Source organism: Chiloscyllium plagiosum, unplaced genomic scaffold (genome assembly GCF_037043375.1).
Source record: "Chiloscyllium plagiosum isolate Xiang-an unplaced genomic scaffold, Cpla_swu_hap1 HiC_scaffold_7, whole genome shotgun sequence".
In the NCBI taxonomy this organism is placed as follows: Eukaryota; Metazoa; Chordata; class Chondrichthyes; order Orectolobiformes; family Hemiscylliidae; genus Chiloscyllium; species Chiloscyllium plagiosum.
In genome coordinates, this window is record NW_028270145.1 from 73988313 (window position 1) to 74009617 (window position 21305).

Genomic DNA, 21305 nt, shown 5'->3' on the forward strand with positions numbered 1-21305 from the left:
TGGCAAATGGAGTTCAATGTAGCTAAGTGTGAGGTAAGAATAACAAAAAGATGGGGTACTGGGCTAATGGTCGGATACTTGATAGTGTGGATGAGCAGAGGGATCTTGGTGTCCATGTACACAGATCTCTGAAAGTTGCCACCCAGGTAAATAGTGCAGTAATGAAGGCATATGGCGTACTGGCTTTTATTCGTAGAGGAATTGAGTTCCGGAGTCCAGAGATCATGTTGCAGTTGTATAAGACTCTGGTGCGGCCCCATCTGGAGTATTGTGTGCAGTTTTGGTCGCCATACTATAGGAAGGATGTGGAGGCACTGGAACAGGTGCAGAGGAGGTTTACCAGCATGTTTCCTGGTATGGTTGGAAGATTGTATGAGGAAAGGCTGAGGCACTTGGGGTTGTTTTCATTGGAGAAAAGAAGGTTTAGGGGTGACTTGATAGAGGTGTACAAGATGATTAGGGGTTTAGATAGGGTTGACCGTGAGAACCTTTTTCCATGTATGGAGTCAGCTATTACGAGGGGGCATAGCTTTAAATTAAGGGGTGGTAGGTATAGGACAAATGTTAGGGGTAGGTTCTTAGCGAGTCGTGAGTTCATGGAATGCCCTGCCAGTAGCAGTGGTGGACTCTCCCTCATTATGGGCATTTAAGCGGGCATTGGATAGGCATATGGAGGATAGTGGGCTAGTGTAGGTTAGGTGGGCTTGGATCGGCGCAACATCGAGGGCCAAAGGGCCTGTACTGCGCTGTATTCTTCTATGTTCTATGTTCACAGAAACAGACCCTTCAGTCCAACTTGTCCATCCTAATCAGATATCCCAACCCAATCTAGTTCCACCTGCCAGCACCCGGCCCATATCCCTCCAAACCTTTCCTATTCATGGACCCATCTAGATGCCTTTTTAAATGTTGCAATTGTACTAGCCTCCACCAGTTTCTCTGGCAACTCATTCCATACCCGTACTACCTTCTGCGTGAAGCTGCCAGTGGAAGTGGTGGGGGCTGGTACAAATGCAACATTTAAGAGGATGGGTATATGAATAGGAAGGGTTTGGAAGGATATGGGCCAGGTGCTGGCAGGTAGGACTAGATTGGGTTGAGATATCTGGTCGACATGGACGGGTTGGACCGAAGGGTCTGTTTCCATGCTGTACATCTCTATGACTCTATGACTCTTAGGTCTCTTTTATATCTTTCCCCTCCCACCCTAAAACTATGCCCTCTAGTTTTGCACTCCCCCACCCTAGGGAAAAGACTTTGTCTATTTATCCTATCCATGTCCCTCATAATTTTGTAAACCTCTGTAAAGTCACCACTCAGCCTCCAACACTCCAAGGAAAACAGCCCTGGCCTATTCAATCTCTCCTCATAACTCAAATCCTCCAACCCTAGCAACATCATTGCAAATCTTTTCTGAACCCTTTCAAGTTTCACAACATCTTTCTGATAGGAAGGAGACCAGAATTGCACGCAATATTCCAACAGTGGCCTAACAAATGTTCTGTACAGCCGCAACATGACCTCCCAACTCCTGTACTCAATACTCTGACCAATAAAGGAAAGCATACCAAATGCTTTCTTCACTATCCTATCGAACTGCAACTTTACTTTCAAGGAGCTATGAACTTGCACTCCAAGATCTCTTTGTTCAACAACACTCCATAGGACTTTACCATTAAGTGTATAAGTTGTTCTAAGATTTGCTTTCCCAAAATGCAGCGTCTCGCATTTATCTGAATTAAACTTCATCTGCCACGTCTCAGCCCATTGGCCCATCTGATCAAGATCCCATTGTAATCTGAGGTAACCTTCTTCACTGTCCACTACATCTCCGATTTTGGTGTCATCTGCAAACTTACTAACCATACCTCATATGTTTACATCCAAATCATTGATGTAAATGTTGAAAGGTAGTGGACCCAGCACCGATCCTTGTGGCACTCCACTGGTCACAGGCCTCCAGTCTGAAAAACAACCCACCACCACCACCCTCTGTCTTCTACCTTTGAGCCATTTCTGTATCCAAATGGCTAGTTCTCCCTGTATTCCATGAGATGTAACCTTGCTCATCATGGGGAGCCTTGTTGAACGCCTTACCTGACATCCATATAGGTCACATCTACTGCTCTGCCCTCATCAATCCTCTTTGTTAATTCTTCAAAAAACTCAATCAAGTTTGTGAGACATGATTTCCCACGCACAAAGCCATGTTGACTATCCCTAATCAATCCTTGCCTTTCCAAATACATGTACAACCTGTCCCTCAGGATTCCCTCCAACAACTTGCCCACCACTAACGTCAGGTTCACCAGTGTATAGACCCCTGGCTTTTCCTTACCGCCCTTCTTAAACAGTGGCACCATGTTAGCCAACCTCCAGTGTTCGGGTGCCTCACCTGTAACTATCGATGATACAAATATCTCAGTAAGAGGCTCAACAATCACTTCTCTAGCTTCCCACAGAGTTCTAGGGTACACCTGATCAGGTCCTGGGGATTTATTCACTTTTATGCATTTCAAGACATCCAGCATTTCCTCCTCTGTAATATGGACATTTTCCAAGATGTCACTATCTTGTTCCCTACATTCCAAATCTTCTATGTCCTTTTCCACAGTCAACACTGATGCAAAATACTCATTTAGTATCTCCTCCATCTCCTGCAGCTCCACACGAAGGCTGCCTTGCTGATCTTTGAGGGGCCCTATTCTCTCCCTAGTTATCCTTTTGTCCTTAATGTATTTGTAAAAACTCTTTGGATTCTCCTTAACTCTACTTGCCAAAGCTATTTCGTGTCCCCTTTTGCCCTCCTGATTTCTCTCTTAAGTATACTCCTACTGTCTTTATACTTTTCTAAGGATTCACTCAATCTATCCTGTCTATACCTAACATATGCTTCCTTCTTTTTCTTAATCAAACCCTCAATTTTTTTAGTCACCCAGCATTCCTCGTCCTACCAGCCTTTCCGTTCACCCTAACAGGAATGAGAAATTTTGCATGTATATAAAATAATGAAATAGTATGATGTTCTATCTTCAACATTAATCCAATGTTTGTGCCCTGATCATTCATTTCACTATCTATCACAAAAAGGTGAAGCTATTCAGTTTTATTTATTGATTTGCTAACTGTGAGAATACTTTAATGTGATTGACTACTTCAACTTCAATTGGGACCAGAAACAAGCTGAAATTGGGAAAAGATCAATTCATATCATGGATATCTCTTTCCCACTGATTGCTAAATATGCCCATACAGTATACAAAATTCATAGCTGCTTTCTTATCTGCTTATGGGAGAGGGTTTATTCACAGTATTTGTTCTGCAGGTCTACTTCACACAATAATATACAAATTAAACATAGGAGTAGGTTCCTCCTCCTTTGAGCTTGCTCCATTATTCAGTAAGATGATGGCTGGTCTGATTGCTTCACATTTCCATTTACCCTGATAACATATGACTGCCTGGCTTATTCAAAATCTATTTACCTCTGCCTTAAAAATATTCAAAAATGTTCTTTCCGATCCTTATCAAGGAAGAGAGTTCCAAAGATTTGTAATGTTCCAAGAGAAAATAATTTTTCCTCATCTCTGTCTTAGATGATTTTTCCATACTTATTAAATAATGACTCCCTAGTTTGAGATTGTCTCACAAAAGTAAATATCCCTTCTTCACCCATCCTGTCAAGAACCCTCAGGATCTTGTGCGTTTTAATCATGTCACAATGTATTCTTCTAAACTTTACAGAATACTGAGAGGTTGGATAGAGTGAATGTGGAGATGTTTCCACTAGGAGGAGAGACTAGGACCCAAGGGCACACCATCAAAGTGAAGGATGACCCTTTAGAAGTGAGATGAGAAAAAATTTCTTCAGCCACAGGGTGGTCAATCTGTGGAACTTATTGTCGCAGAAGGCTTTGGAGGCCAAGTCATTGTATGTATTTAATACATAGGTTAGTTCTTGGATAGCAGTAGATAGAGTGGCTCAGTGGCTCAGCACCAGGGACCTGAGTTTGATTCCAGCCTTGAGTGACTGTGTCGAGTTTGCATGTTCTCCTTGTGTCTGTGAGGGTTTCCTCTGGGTTATCTGGTTTCCTCCTACAGTCCAAAGACGCACATGTTAGGTGGATTGACAATGCTAAATTGCCCATAATGACCAGGGATATATTAGCTAGGTGGATTAACCATGGGAATTGCAGGGTGACAGTGATAGGATTGGGTTGGAGGGAGTGGGGAGGGGTGCGGGCAGTGGGTAAGCTGCTCTTTACAGGGTCAGTGTGAACTCAATAGCGTACCTCTACATTGTTGTGATTTTATTCTATGATTTGGTTGGTAAAGGGATCAAGGGTTATGGGTAGAAGGCAGCAAAAAAATATCAGGTATGGTTGCATAGTGGAGCTGACCCAATAGCTGAATGGCCTGTTCTGCTTCTATGTCTCATGGTACAAGCCAAGCCTGTCAACATTTCCTCATACAACAATCCATCTTTCCAAGTGCTTGTCCAGCAGCACAGAAGTGACACATTATATCTCCTGTTATTGAAAAAAGCTGTCTCATTTGAAAAACACTGCACAGAGGCACCTTTGTCACCAAGTCTCCCGTTATTTACACATGCAAAGTCCGTGACACTGGTCCAGCTCCCTCTGAGCCAGCTGTCAGAGTATCAGATATCTGACACTGTTATGTTTATATCAGCTAGGACTCCCCGATTGAACCAGATTAACAATCCCAATCAGGGAACTCATATTCTATGAAGTGCAACTGGCTGACCTTTTTTCAATCACTACATCATTATAGGACAGGCGATCCCTCTGATCACCTTGCTGGAAAGCAGGACATTCCCTTGAAAATCTAAGGAATTAGCTAAACTCCTATAGAAACACAACATATCTTTACCATAAACTTCACACCAGCCAAAATAAGTCAAAAACATTTAAGATAAATAGGTACTTCACTGATAAGTTGGTTATTTTTTAAAATTCTATTAGTTCAGCAGGAAGTAACTATGAGAATGAATTTACTGCTTTCTCCCCAGTGTTAAATGGCTCATTATGCAGTAAGTCACTGGAGGCTGATTGATCTCATATTCCACTGCATGCTTATTGCATATAGACTGTGTGCCCAAATTAATGCTCTGTCAGTCATGGTTCACAACAGGGGTGACACCACAGTAGCCTGAAAGATTCTGGATACTATTATTTGACTTGAGAATTTCTGAACTGCCGAATTCAGCTAATGGCTTAATTATATGGCCTGTATTTCTGTTTTTCGTACAAAAGGGGGAGATGCAACAATATGTCCTGCTGTTAGAAGAACTGACCTGTTTAATAATTAATATCTTTTGGCCTGGTACAGTGAAAAAAAGAGCTTATCGTGAGTCAATTTATGTATCATAGAAAAGATCCTAAGAGTGTGTGGTAGATATGTTATCTTCTAAAACTTGATGCTTTAACATTTCTGACTTGCTGGGCCTTCTTTGTCATTTAAAAGCTGGCTACTTTTTCAGCCTCCTCTTGTCTTCTTTTTATCTATCATCTTTTCAAAGTGATAAGTGTGAGGTGTTTATTAATTGCCTGCTACTGGTATATTCTCTTGGAAATAATTAATTTTCTTTTGCTATATTGACTACTTATCATCGGGATGCCTTTCCCTAAACTTGTGTGAGTGCATTGTGCTTAGAAATAACTGTTAACAGTGGCTCTGTTTTTCTGACTCTTTCTGTTAAACAAAATGAAATATGACAATTATATATTCAGATTTTTCAATCTAGTTTTGGCAGACCACTGATATTGACAGGAAATGAGAATTAGTATTCCATTCATAGCCCTTGCTATAGTCAAAGAATTAGTTTGAGATTATGATCAGTAAAAATATTCCTGAAGGAGACAACTTTAGACTGATAGGACTGCCAGTCATGTACTGCCAGTAATGAAATCGTTATACCTAGGAATTATTTGGAAACAAACTACTTTGAGCAACGTGGAGCCTACAGAAGTGCTATTTGTTCCATGCTGGTCTCCCATGACAGAAAGCAGAACCACATATACATATGTTTCAGCTATGCGGACTGACATCCCAATTCTGGTTAAGCTTCAATTTTGGAACTGACAGGACAGTTGTTTAATATGCAATGGAACACCGCAGTAAAGATGGGAGGACATTTCAGGACCATTTTGTATGAATTAACTATGATGTGCCAAATGTCCTCGCATGTCCATAATTACATTTTAATCCCGCGATTGTACAGATTCAGCTGGTGTTACAGCATTAATGGTAGCAGCAATAACCAGGTGTATCAGCCTTGTTAGATGGCTTCTAATTTTAAACAAATGAGCCTGGACTGAAGTCATGAGATGACTGACCATTTAAACATCATATTGCTGATGAATATGATGCACAGGAATAACCTAGCGTGGCGAGGATACTGAGTCCATTAGGTATAGCAAACTTTCTCCATAAGGAAAAGCAGCAGTGAAGAAACCTAAGAGAGGTAACTACAAAGGTAGGATCTCAGTAGTTCTTAGGGTCTAGTGAGAGATGCAGACAATTGAACAGGTTCAAGGAAGGAGACTAGTGTTTGTATCTACATTATGTGGCTGAAGTCACAATAACTAGTGATGGCTTGATGGGAGTGGGGTATGCAGAAGGCTTCAGTTGGAATAACACAGATTTCTGTGAAGGGCATTGGGATAGGGAGGCCTGCACAGGATAAAGGAGAAAATAAGAAGGGATTTGAACATAAGGAGAAATTGTTTAAATTGGAAGGATTTGGTGACTAGGAATCAAAATAAGTTACTGAGCACAACAGCAATTGGTGAGCCAGACCCAAGGAGCATTCACATGTATGTAACAGAACTTTCAATGTATTGGCTGGCTGAAGAAGTATTGGAAAAGTGGATTTGAGGGTGAAGAAGGCATATATGAAGCAAAGAGAAAATATTTAAAATCAGTAGTTGTTTACAGATGGCAGCAGGGTAGGGCTCCTGAACCCAGGGCTCGTCAGCTCCACCAACTTCTGTTTTCATTTCTTTTCTTTTACTTCTCTTTCCTTATTTTTAAAGTTTTACTTACCACTTGCTGAAGAGCTTGATCGCAGCAATGGTATCTGTAGCAGCGAGTGAGCCTAGCATGGACTCAAAGTAAGTCCAGTGCAGACTTGTGGCAGTTGGCAAGTGGGCCCAGCATGGACTTGAAGTGAGCCCAGCGCTTCTGCATTGCCAAGGCTACCCTAACACTGACTCATGCCTACTGTGGCGGAGGCAGATATGGGTTCCTAGTGGTGTCTGCGTCCAGCGCAGAATCTTGGAGGCGGCAGTGGAGGTGAATTTAGGCCCAGTCTGAAACCAGGTACACCGGCAGTGGCTCATTGGCGAGTTGGGCACAAAGCAGACTCAGGGTTAGCTGTGAAGTTGAATTTGGGTAATGTGGTACACATTGGTGGAGGTTGAATTGGTGAGGTTTGGCGAAGAGTGGCAAAGTGTCGGTGGAGGTAAAATGACACCGAAGACAGGTGACTCTTGTTCCAGCGGTGCAGCAAAGGAGAGTTGTGGCTGGCTCCCAGGCCCATAATGGAGCACTTAACAAGAAGGACTGTAAAGTTGAACACTATTTCTTCATTTTTATGCCTTTATGTTCTATGTTTTGGTCTATATTTCTGTGTTTTGAGAGGGAGCTGGAGAATGGCGACACAGTACAAAACCTATCACTGTATTTTGTAACAAAATCTGTGTGATGATAGATAAATAAATAATTGGCAGGAGTCAAGAGGTTATTTAATGGCACTGGGATGTTTCTTATATTCAATGCCCTGCACAAATACAATTTTGATTCAATTGTTTACAGTAGTTTTATGTTCAGGGGCTCATGGATGTTTGGAAGTCAGTTACTTATTGAATACAAGTTAATGCCACTAGCATTGCTTTCAAAATCATTTTACACCAACACTAAAAACCATTGCATATAAAACAATTAATGGCCCATAGCTTCACAATATTTGGTACAATAAAAGTTCCATACTTTTAATCTTCTATTTTGTCTGAAGCAGCATTTGAAAATGGTTTCATTAAAGAAACTGAATAGTCAACTGGATAAATTTTGCAAAAATAAATATTTGTGTTCATGTCATCAGGATTTTAGCTTAACTAATAAGAAAACCAGCACTGCAGGGAAGACTTTTATTGAAGGTATTTCAATTAAATCAAAAACTTTCATCACAACATCAAAAACACCATCCTAAATCACTGTGATAAAGGTGAAATTGCCTCTTCTGTAAGAAAGGATACTTCTCAGAGTATGATAGAATTCTTACAGGATTAGCAGACACAACAGATCTGGGAGAAGGCTGTTCCTCTGTCTGAAAAATACAAACAGTTTGGGGCTGAGGTTAAACAGAGATGGTAAACAAAGAGAAATTATGCTTTCAGGGAATCTTGTGTACCTTCTTATCTCTATAACTGCCTAACAGGAGTTAACAAATGACATCTATCATGAGATAAACTAAAGGATGACCTCAGCCAAAGTGATGATAGTGGGGAGGTCACACCTTGACTAATTGTCCTTTGGGCATTCTCAAGAACGTCTTGACCAACTGATTGACATAGGGTAAACAACCAGCCCTGGAAATAATATATATTATGGGTGCTGGGGTTGAGGTGGCAATCCTCACTAGGCAGCTACTTTCCACAGATGAAGGAAGATCAACAAAAAGAGGATAAACCAGGGATACTAGGAGAAGAGCTTTCTAATACTTTGGCCAGAAAGTAGAAAACTGCTGACACAAGCTACAAAGATCAATAGTCATCGGACCATCTGTCCATTCAACTCCTTTGAGATGAGTAAACTGTACTTATCTATTGTGAGTAGTACATTTTTTGTATCTATCTAACTTATGCATTTTTTTTTACTTATTGTTTCCAAATAAACTACTTTCAAATTAACTATGAGTTTGATCCCCATTGTGGGTAACAAGTGGAACTAAGTTTTACTTTGCTTGCCCTTCTTGAAGTGTTTGCAGCCTTTGACATGTTTACCACATCATCATTGTCCTTGCTTCTCATCCATGTAATATATCTCAGTCACAAAATTTCTGAAGCTTCATATTAGTTTTCACGTGTAAGCTATTAACACCCAGCTCTAGCTCATCACCACTTCATTCGATTTCTTCTTTGTTGCTAACTTATAAGACTACTTTTCTGATCCAGTACTGGAAGACTAGATATTTCCTCCAATTAAATACTGAGAAGACTGAAGCCATTGTCTTCAGTAACTGCTGCAAATTCCATCCCCTAGCTTCCAACACTATCCATCTCCTCGGCAACCGTTGGAGACTGAAACAGACAATTAGCAAGTTTCATGTCATAACTAATCAGTTTCTGTCAATGTATTTGGGCCATCACTATGATTTGGAAAGAAACCAAAACTAATCACCAAACGTGTTGAAGAAAAGAGTGTTACCTTTGGAGACAGTGGTAGGCAAAAAGAGGGAGACGGAGAGAGATAGGCAGAGAGAGAGAGATAGAAACAATAAAATTACTGCTGTGTGGGAGAAACAGTAGCTATTATTGTGAAGAAGAGCGTGAACTGTTTTGTGTTAACAGTAGGCAGAATGCTTACAAAAGTTGGTCTTCTGTATGAAAGTAAGGGAACAGAACTAAGAGGACTTTTCTGAAATCCTAGGAACGAGAAATTACTGAAATTGGCATTGTTCTGGAATATTCATATTAAGTTGAATGATTTTTGAAGGACACTGAAAGATTTGATTTAATATGACAGGAAAAATGAGTCTGCTGGAAGCTAGGATGAGTTTAGAGTTTTTGATTGAGATATCAGTTAAAAGCAAAATTACATTTTCTTTGGTGTCTTAGTTGCCTTGTGCATAATGTTTGATCCAATAGATTTTAATTTGTTTATCAGAATAAAAGTCTTAAGATGTGAGATCATGTCCTGCAATTCCTTCCATTCTAGCAGAAAAAATCATCTCTTTGTTAAAAATTCATTAGTCTCTATAGGGATCGTAACCATGGCTTCAACACGCCACATCTCTGTAAACTCTTCCAGCTGAACAGCTTCTGATATACCTGTATCTGACTTAGCATAATTCTGACCTATTTACCATTTTCAATTTTAATTGGACTATCAGTGCAGGCTGTGGCTTAAATTACCTAATCTTTGGGATTTTCTCTCAAAACTAATTTGATTCTTCACCTTCCTTTCATTTTTTAAGACACTCTTTAAAATTAACTGTTTTGACAATGTTTTTGGTCATCTGCCCTAATATCACATTCGCTGAATTTACATCTAATTTTACTTTGTAACATTCCTGTGAACTACCTAGTTCATGAATATTAAAGTATGACCTTGACACAGTCTGTTTGAGTAAGTGCAATAAATTTATTTCAGAGATACAGAAAGAGGCCATTCAGGCCAATTCGTCTGCACTGACCCTCCGAACAGCATCCCACCCAGACCCAGCCCCCACGCTATCCTTGTAACCCTGTGGACACTACAGATAATCTTAGCACGGCCAATCCACCTAACTAGTGGACTGTGGGAGAAAACAGGAGCAACAGGAAACCCACACAGACATGAGGAGAACATGCAAACTCAACACAGATAGTCACCTAAGGCTGGAATTGAACTCAGGCCCCTGGCAACAGTATTTATCACTGAGCCACCATGCCATCTATTTAATGTGCAAGGGGAAAGGACTATAAAAGGCAAAATGTTTTAGCTTAGTTAGCTTAATGGCTGATTTGTGATGAGTGAAGCCAACAGTATGGGTTCAATTCCTGCATCAGCTGAGATTACCACAATGGACTCTCCTTCTCAACCATTGCCTGAGGTGTGGCACTGCTCAGGCTAAACCACCATCAGTCATTTCTTTCCACTGATAAAACATCCCTATTGTCTGATAAGAGTAAGGCAACTTTACCTTTTAGTGCATTAGTAAGGACACATCTGGAACACTGTGTACAGTTTGGTCTCCAGAATTAGGAAAGACTGAAAAATTATCTAGAATCATTTCAGTCATCTGGTCCCTGGAATTGTTTAGGAGGTGGTTATTTTCTGTGGGAAGATTTGACAGGTTAGTTCTGTATCAACTGGATTTTTGAAGAACAAGAATTGATCATCCTGAGTGAACTGGACAAGTGGATGCTGACAGGTGTATCTGCTTGCAGGCGAGACTGGACTAGGGGTCACTGTCTAAAAGCAAGGTGCCTCCTATTTCAGACAGAGATGAGGAGAATGTTTTTTTTCTCTCAACAGGACATGAGGCTTCAGAATTCTCTTCTCAAGAGGGTGGTCGATGCAGAGTCATTGAATATTAAGGGCGATTTGATGGCTCTTGCAGGTTGATAGGAATGTTGAGTTGAGGCTAAAGTTTGATTTTATTGAAAAGTGGAGAAGGCCAGAAGCATCAAATGGCTCACTCCTGATCCTAATTTGTATGCAAGATTATAGCAGTGCATTATTGCTCTAGTCCTACTAGAGCAATAATCTTCCCACAGAAAATAACCACCTCCTAAACAATTCCAGGGACCAGATGACTGAAATGATTCTAGATAATTTTTCAGTCTTTCCTAATTCTGGAGACCAAACTGTACACAGTGTTCCAGATGTGTCCTTACTAATGCACTAAAAGGTAAAGTTGCCTTACTCTTATCAGACAATAGGGATGTTTTATCAGTGGAAAGAAATGACTGATGGTGGTTTAGCCTGAGCAGTGCCACACCTCAGGCAATGGTGTCGCAACATCAAATAAAAATGGTATACTCAAGCCCAATATAGTGAATCATAATCCTTGATATTAGACATAAAATGAAAATATCCATCAAGCCAGTTTCTTCAATAAACACTATTATTTACTTACTATGAAAGACACTCCTTCTCAATCTCCTCCCTTGCCTGAGGTGTGGTGATCCACAGGTTAAATCACCCCCAGTTTCTTTCTCTAATGAAAGAGCAATCCTATGGTCTGGTAAGACTGTGGTGACTTTACTTATACATTTATTTATTATAAAACAGAACCATTCAGTGAAAGTACAGAACTGGTAAACTCACACAGGTTGAAAAATGAAATAGCAATGTTTGCCCCAGTAAATAAACTAAAACACACAAATGTATTATAGAGAAAAATAAAATAGAATTACCTGCAGGGATTCATTTAAAAAATAGAAAATCACTTACTACCGAATGGTGTTTGTTCTTGAAGATAAAAAAAGAGAAGGCATAGAATACTCTTAAGTCCTAACCTTTTGTTCTTGCAACTGTGGTTAAGTCATTAAGCACATGCTTTTGTCCTTGAAATGCTGGTAGACACAGATTACTCAGGAAATACAACATTGAGAAATTCTTTCAATTCCTCTTCCAGAACAATGGTCAGATTTCATTCTGCTCACAAGAAGTGGTTTTAGAGACAGAAAACATGAACTAAGTTGCTTATTTTGTTTTGTAGCAGGCTTTCCTCAAATGAAAAATTCAAACTTAAACTCCAAACTGACAGCGTTAAAGCTAGACAGCCATAAAACCCAGTCACAAAACAGTCAGGTGTCTTACATGATGTGTGTTCAAGCTGCCCTGACCAGTAATTACTCAGGATGTGGGGATTTCCAAGAAATGCCTTGTTTAATTAAAGTTCCAATGTGATTTTTCATTGACATTTTAAAAATGAATCCAAGCATTTGTAAAATCCTCCAAACTCAAGTGCACAAAAATGATTAAATATGAAGCATCTTCATAACAGCATTTGGCTACACAGCCTGTTGTGTTTGTCACTAGACCACATGTTGTCTGGGAAACAAGACCAGCAACTTGGCACCAAATATATGATTTAGCTAATCTCCTCTTTAGATGATAGCTAAATAGAGTAGTAGGGATGTAATGGGTTTTGAAAAATGCATATGGAGAGATATCAGATATGCCAAAGATAGAAAGCTCATCAAGGAATTCAGATGATGCAACAAACCATCATTTAAATTCTGAAATGAGGTAGTATCTTGTAATTACATCCATGTGCTATTCTTATTAGTAAACATCTGTGGCACTTCTTATCAAATCGCATTCTCATTAGGCTCTCATTTCTGCACTGCTGCTCAGCTTTATGAGTGAGCACAACACCAGAGCTGAGACCATCTCAGTTTCAGGAATGAGGATGCGACACTTATTTGTTTAAATTTTTTTACCTCCTCAAATAATTTACTCCTTTCACCCAAGTTGCTTTTATTAATCCATCTCTTCCACTTCATCTGGAGCATTCTTACCTATTGCTATCTCTTTATCATCCACCTTTACAAAAATTTCCTCTTTTATACTTCTTGTTTGTTTCCCTTGCATCCTCCTATTTGGTTTTCTGCTTACCATCACATTGCATTGGATCATGGTCAGTCCTCTTGCTCTACAGTGGCCAATCCAGGTGTTAGGGCTAACATAGTGCGGAGATATTCAACCATCAGTCAGGGTTCTGGGCACTTCACATCCAGGTCTGTCCAATTGGGTTACTCAGTGTGATGGATCACAATCAGTCCCTTGTTTCCATCTGCAGAAGTTAAAGGGAAAGGGGTTGAGGGTGAAGGGGGGCAAGAGCAGATGCAGTTGTGAGAATGAGATTCGTTACAATAGTCTTTGGAACCAATGACAGTATGCAGGTTGAAAGGGGATGCTGTTTGTGAAAGGGGCCACCTGTATTTGTAAGGCAGGAATTTGATAAAGCATGGAAAGGAAGGGGGTCATGTAGGAGGGTGATTCATCCACAACCACGAGTACAGTTGCTGCGAGGGCTGTGTGTAGCCATGATTATTCATTCCTGGCATGGTTACCTCACATGCCAGGGGCACATGGAAACAGGAGGCATATATAGACCAGTGAGTGAGGACCTGGGGAGCTGTGAAGCTAATAGCCTTGTGGGAAGGATTACCAGGAAGGGGATTTTGCCATTCAGCACATCAATGAGATCATGTCTGACCTGATAATCCTCAACCTCACTTTCCTGCCTTTTTCCTATAACACTTGATTCCCTAACTGATTAAAAAGCTGCTTATCTGAGCCTTGCATATACTTAACAACTCAGCCTCAACAGCCCTCTGTAGTGAAGAATTCCATAGGTTCAGTTCCTCTGAAAGAAGAAATTTCTTGTCATCTCTATCAAATGCGAGATCTCTTTTTCTAAGATTATGCCATTTGGCCCTAGACTCTCCACAAGGGGACAAAATATGTCCACATCTACCTTGTCAAATGCTTTAGAATCTTAATGTTTCAATAAGGTTGTCTCTCAATCTTCTAAATTCTAACAATAATGGGTCCAACCTCCTGTCCTCAAAAGGCAGTACCTCCAAACCTGTTATCAGCCCTGTGAACTTCTCTGGACTGCCTCCAATACCAATATATCTTTCTTTTGATAAGGGTCCAAAACTGTTCCCAGTATTCCAGTTGTGGTCTAAGTAGTCACTTGCACAGTTTGAGCAAAACCTCCCAACTTTTATTTGATGTTAGGGCTTTTACAGGGAAAACTATTGTTGCCTGTGTCAACAAAGTGCTCATTAGCTCTTCTTCTTCCACTACCTCCCGTTGTGGCTCAGTGTATCTCCTGGCTCTATAGCTGTGGTGGAGTGAACCTGCTCAGTGGAGCCTGTTGGCCCTGGAGGTTTGAGTGCAGTTGTGTGCTGCATGGGCCAGACATGCCTAGGGTCTTGTTGCCAGAGGCAATGCCATTGCATTCCAGGGGTCAGAGATAGGAAGGTACGATGGTGATGGAGAACCTGGCCATTCTGGAGTCTCCTGAGAGGAGACTTCTGAGGGATCTCCATGTTGCCCAATCTCTGAGTGAGCAAGGGGTACCTGCAATATGCATCACTCTGTCACCATGCCTTCAGATCCTGAGAACCAATGTTGGGGTGGTGATGTCCACATTTTGGTACTTTCATCCTCAAAGGTTGTGGAGGTGACTTCTGTGCCTGCTGCCTGTTCTTCACAGAGGGGGCAGAGATGCATAGAAGCCATCATGTCCAGTGGTGAACAGTGGTGTACAATGCCCATGAGAGTTGTAGAGGAGCACTTTTCTGTTGACAGAACATAGATGTCTTCTCACCTTTGCCGTAATGATACTGGTCTTTCCCTGTGAAGGCCAGGACTCTGTCGTTAAGGATTGAGGAGTCTAACATTGGGCACCCCTCCACACATTCAGCCTCACTCTGCCTTGGCATAGGCTGTCTTCTCCTGGAATGAGAGAAAGGGAGAAATTGAGCAGGATGAAAGTGGATGGCATGTATGTTAGTTCTGGTGAAAGTGATTAAAAGGTGATGAGGCTTTCTGAGGTAGTGAGGAAGCAGTGCTGTGGGCATGCCAGGTTTGTGGTTCAATAGTCTGAGGTGGTTGAGAGAAGATATTGCATGCAATAATGAGACTGGTAGAGTATGAGCCTTGTTGGGAGGGGGGTGCAGGCAGAGATAGTGTGAGTGTGGGGTAGCAGAGAGAAGAGTGTGGCACTTGCCCTGGAGTTGTGGAGAAGGTCAGTTTACCTTCATAAGGTACTCCTGACTATTCCTCTGGACCAGGGAAGTGGTAACAACCTGGGTAACAACTTCAGAGCAGGTTGCTAGCATCTGGTGTCGTGGCATCATCCGCTGGTCCACTTAAAAGATGACAGCCCTCCTTTGCATCATCCCCTTGAACAGGGCTTCTAGGACTCTGTCAGTGAATCGCAGTGTGATCTTCCACTTTCTTTATATGTTCACAATCTGTCTTTCAATGAGCAAGGCAGCTTCAGAATGCCAGTGCTTCCCCGGTGCATACTAGCCATTTAAAAATGGTGCAAGTGCAAGGGATGTTGGTCTTTTAGCGGATATGTAGTCCATGGTGAGTTGTTCTGGGAATGGCACATGGTCAGGTGGGCCTAGAATTAGACATGAGGGGTGTAATAGGATTGTGATGGTCATCAATAAGGTGAGATTAATAAGATTTTTGATTTTGGCCAAAGGGCCTAAGGGCCTGTTTCTGTGCTGCAGGACTCTATGACTCTATAAAGTGAGAAAAGACTTTAGGTTGTCTGGCAGAAATCCCTCCAAAATGCACAGCACAACTTGGACTTAGCAAAAAATCAATGATGTTCAGCCCAGACCTTTTTCATAAATATTTAGATCAAGTCCCATTTTTCCTCGTCACTTCAACTTGCCACACAATGTATATCCTAGAATTCACCAGTATTATTTGGGTCTGCTCCATTTTTGAAAGCCTTTTGTGTATCTTGCAAAACATGATTAGTCTGGAGCTGCCCTGCACAGTTCTGAAATTCAGAGTAATCATGGTAGATAGGGAGAAATCAGTATTCTGCTTTGCTGACTGAGTTTTGGAGGTCCTGCTGTTTGTAGTGATATGAAATTCCTTTAAGTTTCAGCTTTGCAACCATACTCCCCCCGGAACCCAAAGACTTGGGTTTCCCGGAAGCTGCTCGGCGGGTCATGGGAGAATAACGCCGCCGGATCACTAGTCGGCATCGTTTATGGTCGGAACTACGACGGTATCTGATCGTTTTCGAACCTCCGACTTTCGTTCTTGATTAATGAAAACATTCTTGGCAAATGCTTTTGCTTTTGTTCGTCTTGCGCTGGTCCAAGAATTTCACCTCTAGCGGAACAATACGATTGCTCCCGGCCGTCCCTCTTAATCATGGCCCCAGTTCCGAAAACCAACAAAATAGAACCAGGATCCTATTCCATTATTCCGAGCTGGAGTATTCAGGCAACCAGCCTGCTTTGAACATTCTAATTTTTTCAAAGTTGCATGTCTAATTTGAGGCTAATATCCATGTTAAAGCATTCTCAGATATCTGGTGGAACACGCAGTAATGCTGGAAATAGGTCAATGATATTTTCCATTCCACCAGCTTAGGTAACACCATTTCTCTACAATACCTCATGCTCACTCTATCTTAGCTACTGTATCCAGCTCCCATGATCATGTTTTAACAATCTCACTATTGCCTGCAGCATTTATCCTGCTCACCCTCACCCACCCCAACTCCAGAGAGCAGTAACCCTGTACTCCCTGTATGCTGCCTATTCACTTGCTTGAGCTGAAAATGTGTTGCTGGAAAAGCGCAGCAGGTCAGGCAGCATCCAGGGAACAGGAGAATCGACGTTTCGGGCATAAGCCCTTCTTCAGGAAACTTGCTTGAGTAATTTCCCAACATGCGCCAAAAGTAACAGCTTTGCCAGCCCCTTTCATCTTCCTTAATATCTCTCCCTTTCTCTCCCACATTTGGGTAGAAAGAATCTAGATAGATGGGCTGCTGCCAACATTCAACTCCTCATCCCTTCTGAGGAGAAGATCCTTAACTGACTGAGCAGCTGACTGACTATGTCCAAGCCCCTAGACTGGTTTGGATGCTGCCCTTGACCTACTTTGCTGGGACCCTCTGAGCGAAAGTTATCCCTTTGTATTGACTGAGGCCTGCTGACAATCATGCCAATTGTCTTCTTTTGTGTCTGCACCACTGTCAAGGCAAGGCAGGGATAATATGAGCATGATATCTCTGGCTGAACAGCAAAGTGCAGCAAAGCAAGACAGAGATATTGTGAGTATTCAGGTAGTGTCAAAGTGAGTGAGTGCAATGACAGGGACCAGTAAACCTGGAGATATAACCTGGTCCATTCCAAGAGCTGGGTGTATGTCCTTCAGTGCACAGAGTTCTTGCGACAGTGGCAACTGTGGTGCACAATTGTAGTGTAGAAGAGTCCTGTAAGTGGTTCGGAGATATGCCATGATGCTTTTAGAAGTTGGCACACATCAGTTGCCAATGTGAATGGCAATGTGAACCTGGGGTGCCTCATACTTGAGTGGCCCCAACATGTTGGCGTCCACACTGCAACATGAAGACTGATTGGAGCAAGCAGTGAGCTGAAACCGCCAGGTACCTGATCTAGTTTTCATGTTGAGGTTTCTCAGATAGGAAGCTGAATATTAATGAGTTGCCCCCTCAGCCAGAGGTTTCATAAGCAATAATCTCCCTTAATTGGCAACTCGGTGCTGCCTAGTGAGAATCCTCAGCACACTGCATGGAAGAAGCAGAATGGGTTGCTGTCAGGATCAACCACGCAGACTTCTTGTCCAATTCTGCTATGACTCATATTGCTCAGACCCTGATATGCATTTACGGTCTAGAAGAATTTTCTCTTGAAAACAACTGATTATTATTTCAGTAAAAATATTGAAAAGAGGTCTTTACAGATGCTCTGGTGATGTTTTAGATTAGATTACTTTACAGTGTGGAAACAGGCCCTTCGGCCCAACAAGTCCACACCGCCCCACTGAAGCGCAAACCACCCATACCCCTACCCCTACATTTACCCCTTACCTAACACTATGGGCAATTTAGCATGGCCAATTCACCTGACCTGCACATCTTTGGCCTGAGGGAGGAAACCGGAGCACCCAGAGGAAACCCACGCAGACACGGGGAGAATGTGCAAACTCCACACAGTCAGTCGCCTGAGGCGGGAATTGAACCCGGATCTCTGGCGCTGCGAGGCAGCAGTGCTAACCACTGTGCCACCGTGCCGACCAGAGAAGCTCTTATCCATATTATTAAACAAATACCAGATGATTGATGGTTTGCATTTATATGGCTCTTCTAGCTGCAGTATTCTGACTCCTGCATCAAATAAAATAACTTTGGAGGTATTAAATCTGTGGAAATATTGTTCAGAGTAAGAGATTGTAATTTGTTTTCAGTGATAGCTCATGCCTGGAATTTGAATAACATTATGACCTGAGCCATGATGTCTCTATGAAGTGTTTTAGTGTTCCACTGGTAAATAAATATTTTAAATGGCTATCATAAGGCAAAACAAGTAGAGGAATTCAATATCCATTTTCTTTCAATAGTATAATTTCATTTCCAGACTGAAAGCTAAACTAAGTGAGCAAAAGCATGGGATGAAATATAATATGAATAATAAAAACAGTAATTATTGGAAAAACTTAACAGGTCTCAATAGATGGTGGGTCACTGCACTCAAATGTTAAGTCTGTTTTTTGCTCTGTACTGATGTTGCCAGATCTGCTGAATTTCTCAGGTCTTTCTGTTTTTGTTTCAGGTCTCCAGTGTCCATAGTTCTTTGTTTTATTATATTGTAGATAAATATGAGATTATCCACATTGATTTCAAAAACAGGCAGGAAGATTACTAAATAAAAAATGAAAGAACTGAGGATTCTGTAAATCAGAAACAAAAACAGAAGTTCCCGGAAATGCTCAGCAGGTCTGACAGCATCTGTGAAGAGAAATCAAAGTTAACTTTTTGGATCTGGTGACCCTTGCTCATAGGTGTTCTTGTGAATCAGTCACTGAAACTAAACATGTAGGTGCTGCTGACAGTGAAGAAGACAAATGGTATGTTGACCTTCATAGTGAGAGGATTCAAGTATAGGAACACTGATGTCTTTCTGCAATTGTATGGTGAGACCTCACATAGTATATTGTTAGCAGTTTTGGTCTCCTTATTTTCAGGAAGGATATTCTGGTATTGAAGGGACTGCAACAAAGGTTTAAGACTGATTCCAAGGGTAACAGGACTGACATAAGAATAGAGACTGGATCAATTAGAAATGTATTCAATGCATTTTATAAAGTAATCTCTTAAAAACAAATAAAATTCTAACAGGACTAGAACACAATAAATTAGGAAGGATGTTCCCAATGACTGGGGAATCTGGAACCAGGGATCGTAGTCTAAGTATACAGGTTAGGCTATTTAAGACTGAGATAAGGAGAAACATTTTCACTGAGAGAGCAGTGAGCCTGTGGATTTCTCTGCCACAGAAAGTGGTTGAGGCCAAAACATTGAATGCTTTCGAGAAGGAAATACATATGGTTCTTAAGACACAAAGGATAAAAGAGTATGGAGAGAAATCAGGAAAAGGTTATTGAGTTAGATGATCAGCCATGATCATACTAAATGGTGGAACAGGCTCAAAAAGTCTGAATGCACTACACCTGCTACTATTTTCAATGTTTCTTCGTTAATGCATTACAAACATAGTGTTGATTTATTAACAAGTCAGTAAATTGACAGGTTTAGATTGGTAATAGAGAAGAGCAACTAACAATGTAATTCATAGCATCCAAATTGGAAGAGAGCTAACTGCAATGAGATGATTGGAAATTCCAGACAAAGTAAACTTGAACAAAAATCTGACAGGAAAATCTGTCATTGACCAATGCTTGATCTTTAAGGAGGAAATGGTTTTGGTCCAGGGTAGGTGTAAATGGGGGGAGCCAAAGCCAAAGCTTGCTGAATGATAAGACAGAAACATATGATACATCTCAGGTGCATTTTTCAAATAAAGCCAGGTCAAGACAATGACTTGTGAGGAAAATAAAGAGCAAAAGACTTGCAAGTGAAAGTATGAGAATAAAAGGGCACTTAACATGAAAAGGACACAAAAATCTGGCAGCATGTAAATAGAAAGTACATAGTACGAGGTGAAATGGAGTCTACTGGGATAAAGAAGAGTTTACATGCTTCAAGGTGTATGGCAAGACTGGAATACTCAATGAGTTATTGCTGTTGTTTTTTTCCTTGGGAAGAGAAATCTGACAAAACAGCTGTGGAATTGAAGATAGTAGATAGAGTCAAAATTGGTAGACAAGGTTAACTAGAAAGGTTGGGTATGCTTTTTGTAGTTAAGCTGCTTAGTCAGATGTGAGTTTGCTCAGAAATTATCATGAAGTGGCTATTCTCTTGAACTATATACAATACAAACATAACAAAAATGTCCATTTGACTATATGAGTTTCTACTCACTGCCAATCATGTGACCTGATGTCACTGCTGATATCATCAGATAAACTATTGATATTGACCTTCTTTATACTACCAACTCACCCATTAAATGTTTTTTTTTCATTTGTTCACTTGTGTCTCATTATGTTATGCAGCAACCTTTGATGTAATACTTCATTAAATATCTTTTAGATATTCAAGTTCACCATATTTAGGAATTCCCTTCTGCTACCTTGAATGCTACTATTAAATTAAGTTACCCTGCTTCTCCTTTCACAAAGTTATATGATTTTCTAAGTATTTTGCTATAATTATTTGAGTAATGAATTCTAGCACCTTCTGTATGACAGATATTAAGCTAACTGGTCTATAGTTTCCTGCCAGCACCTCCCTATTTTATTGGATAAATGTGTTTCAGTTGCTATTTTCTAATTTATTGAGACCCTTCCAGAATCTGATGAGGTGATGGTTAGAGTATTGAATCTAGAAGAGGTAATTACTACACTTAAGGAAAGATGTGACAAACCTTGAG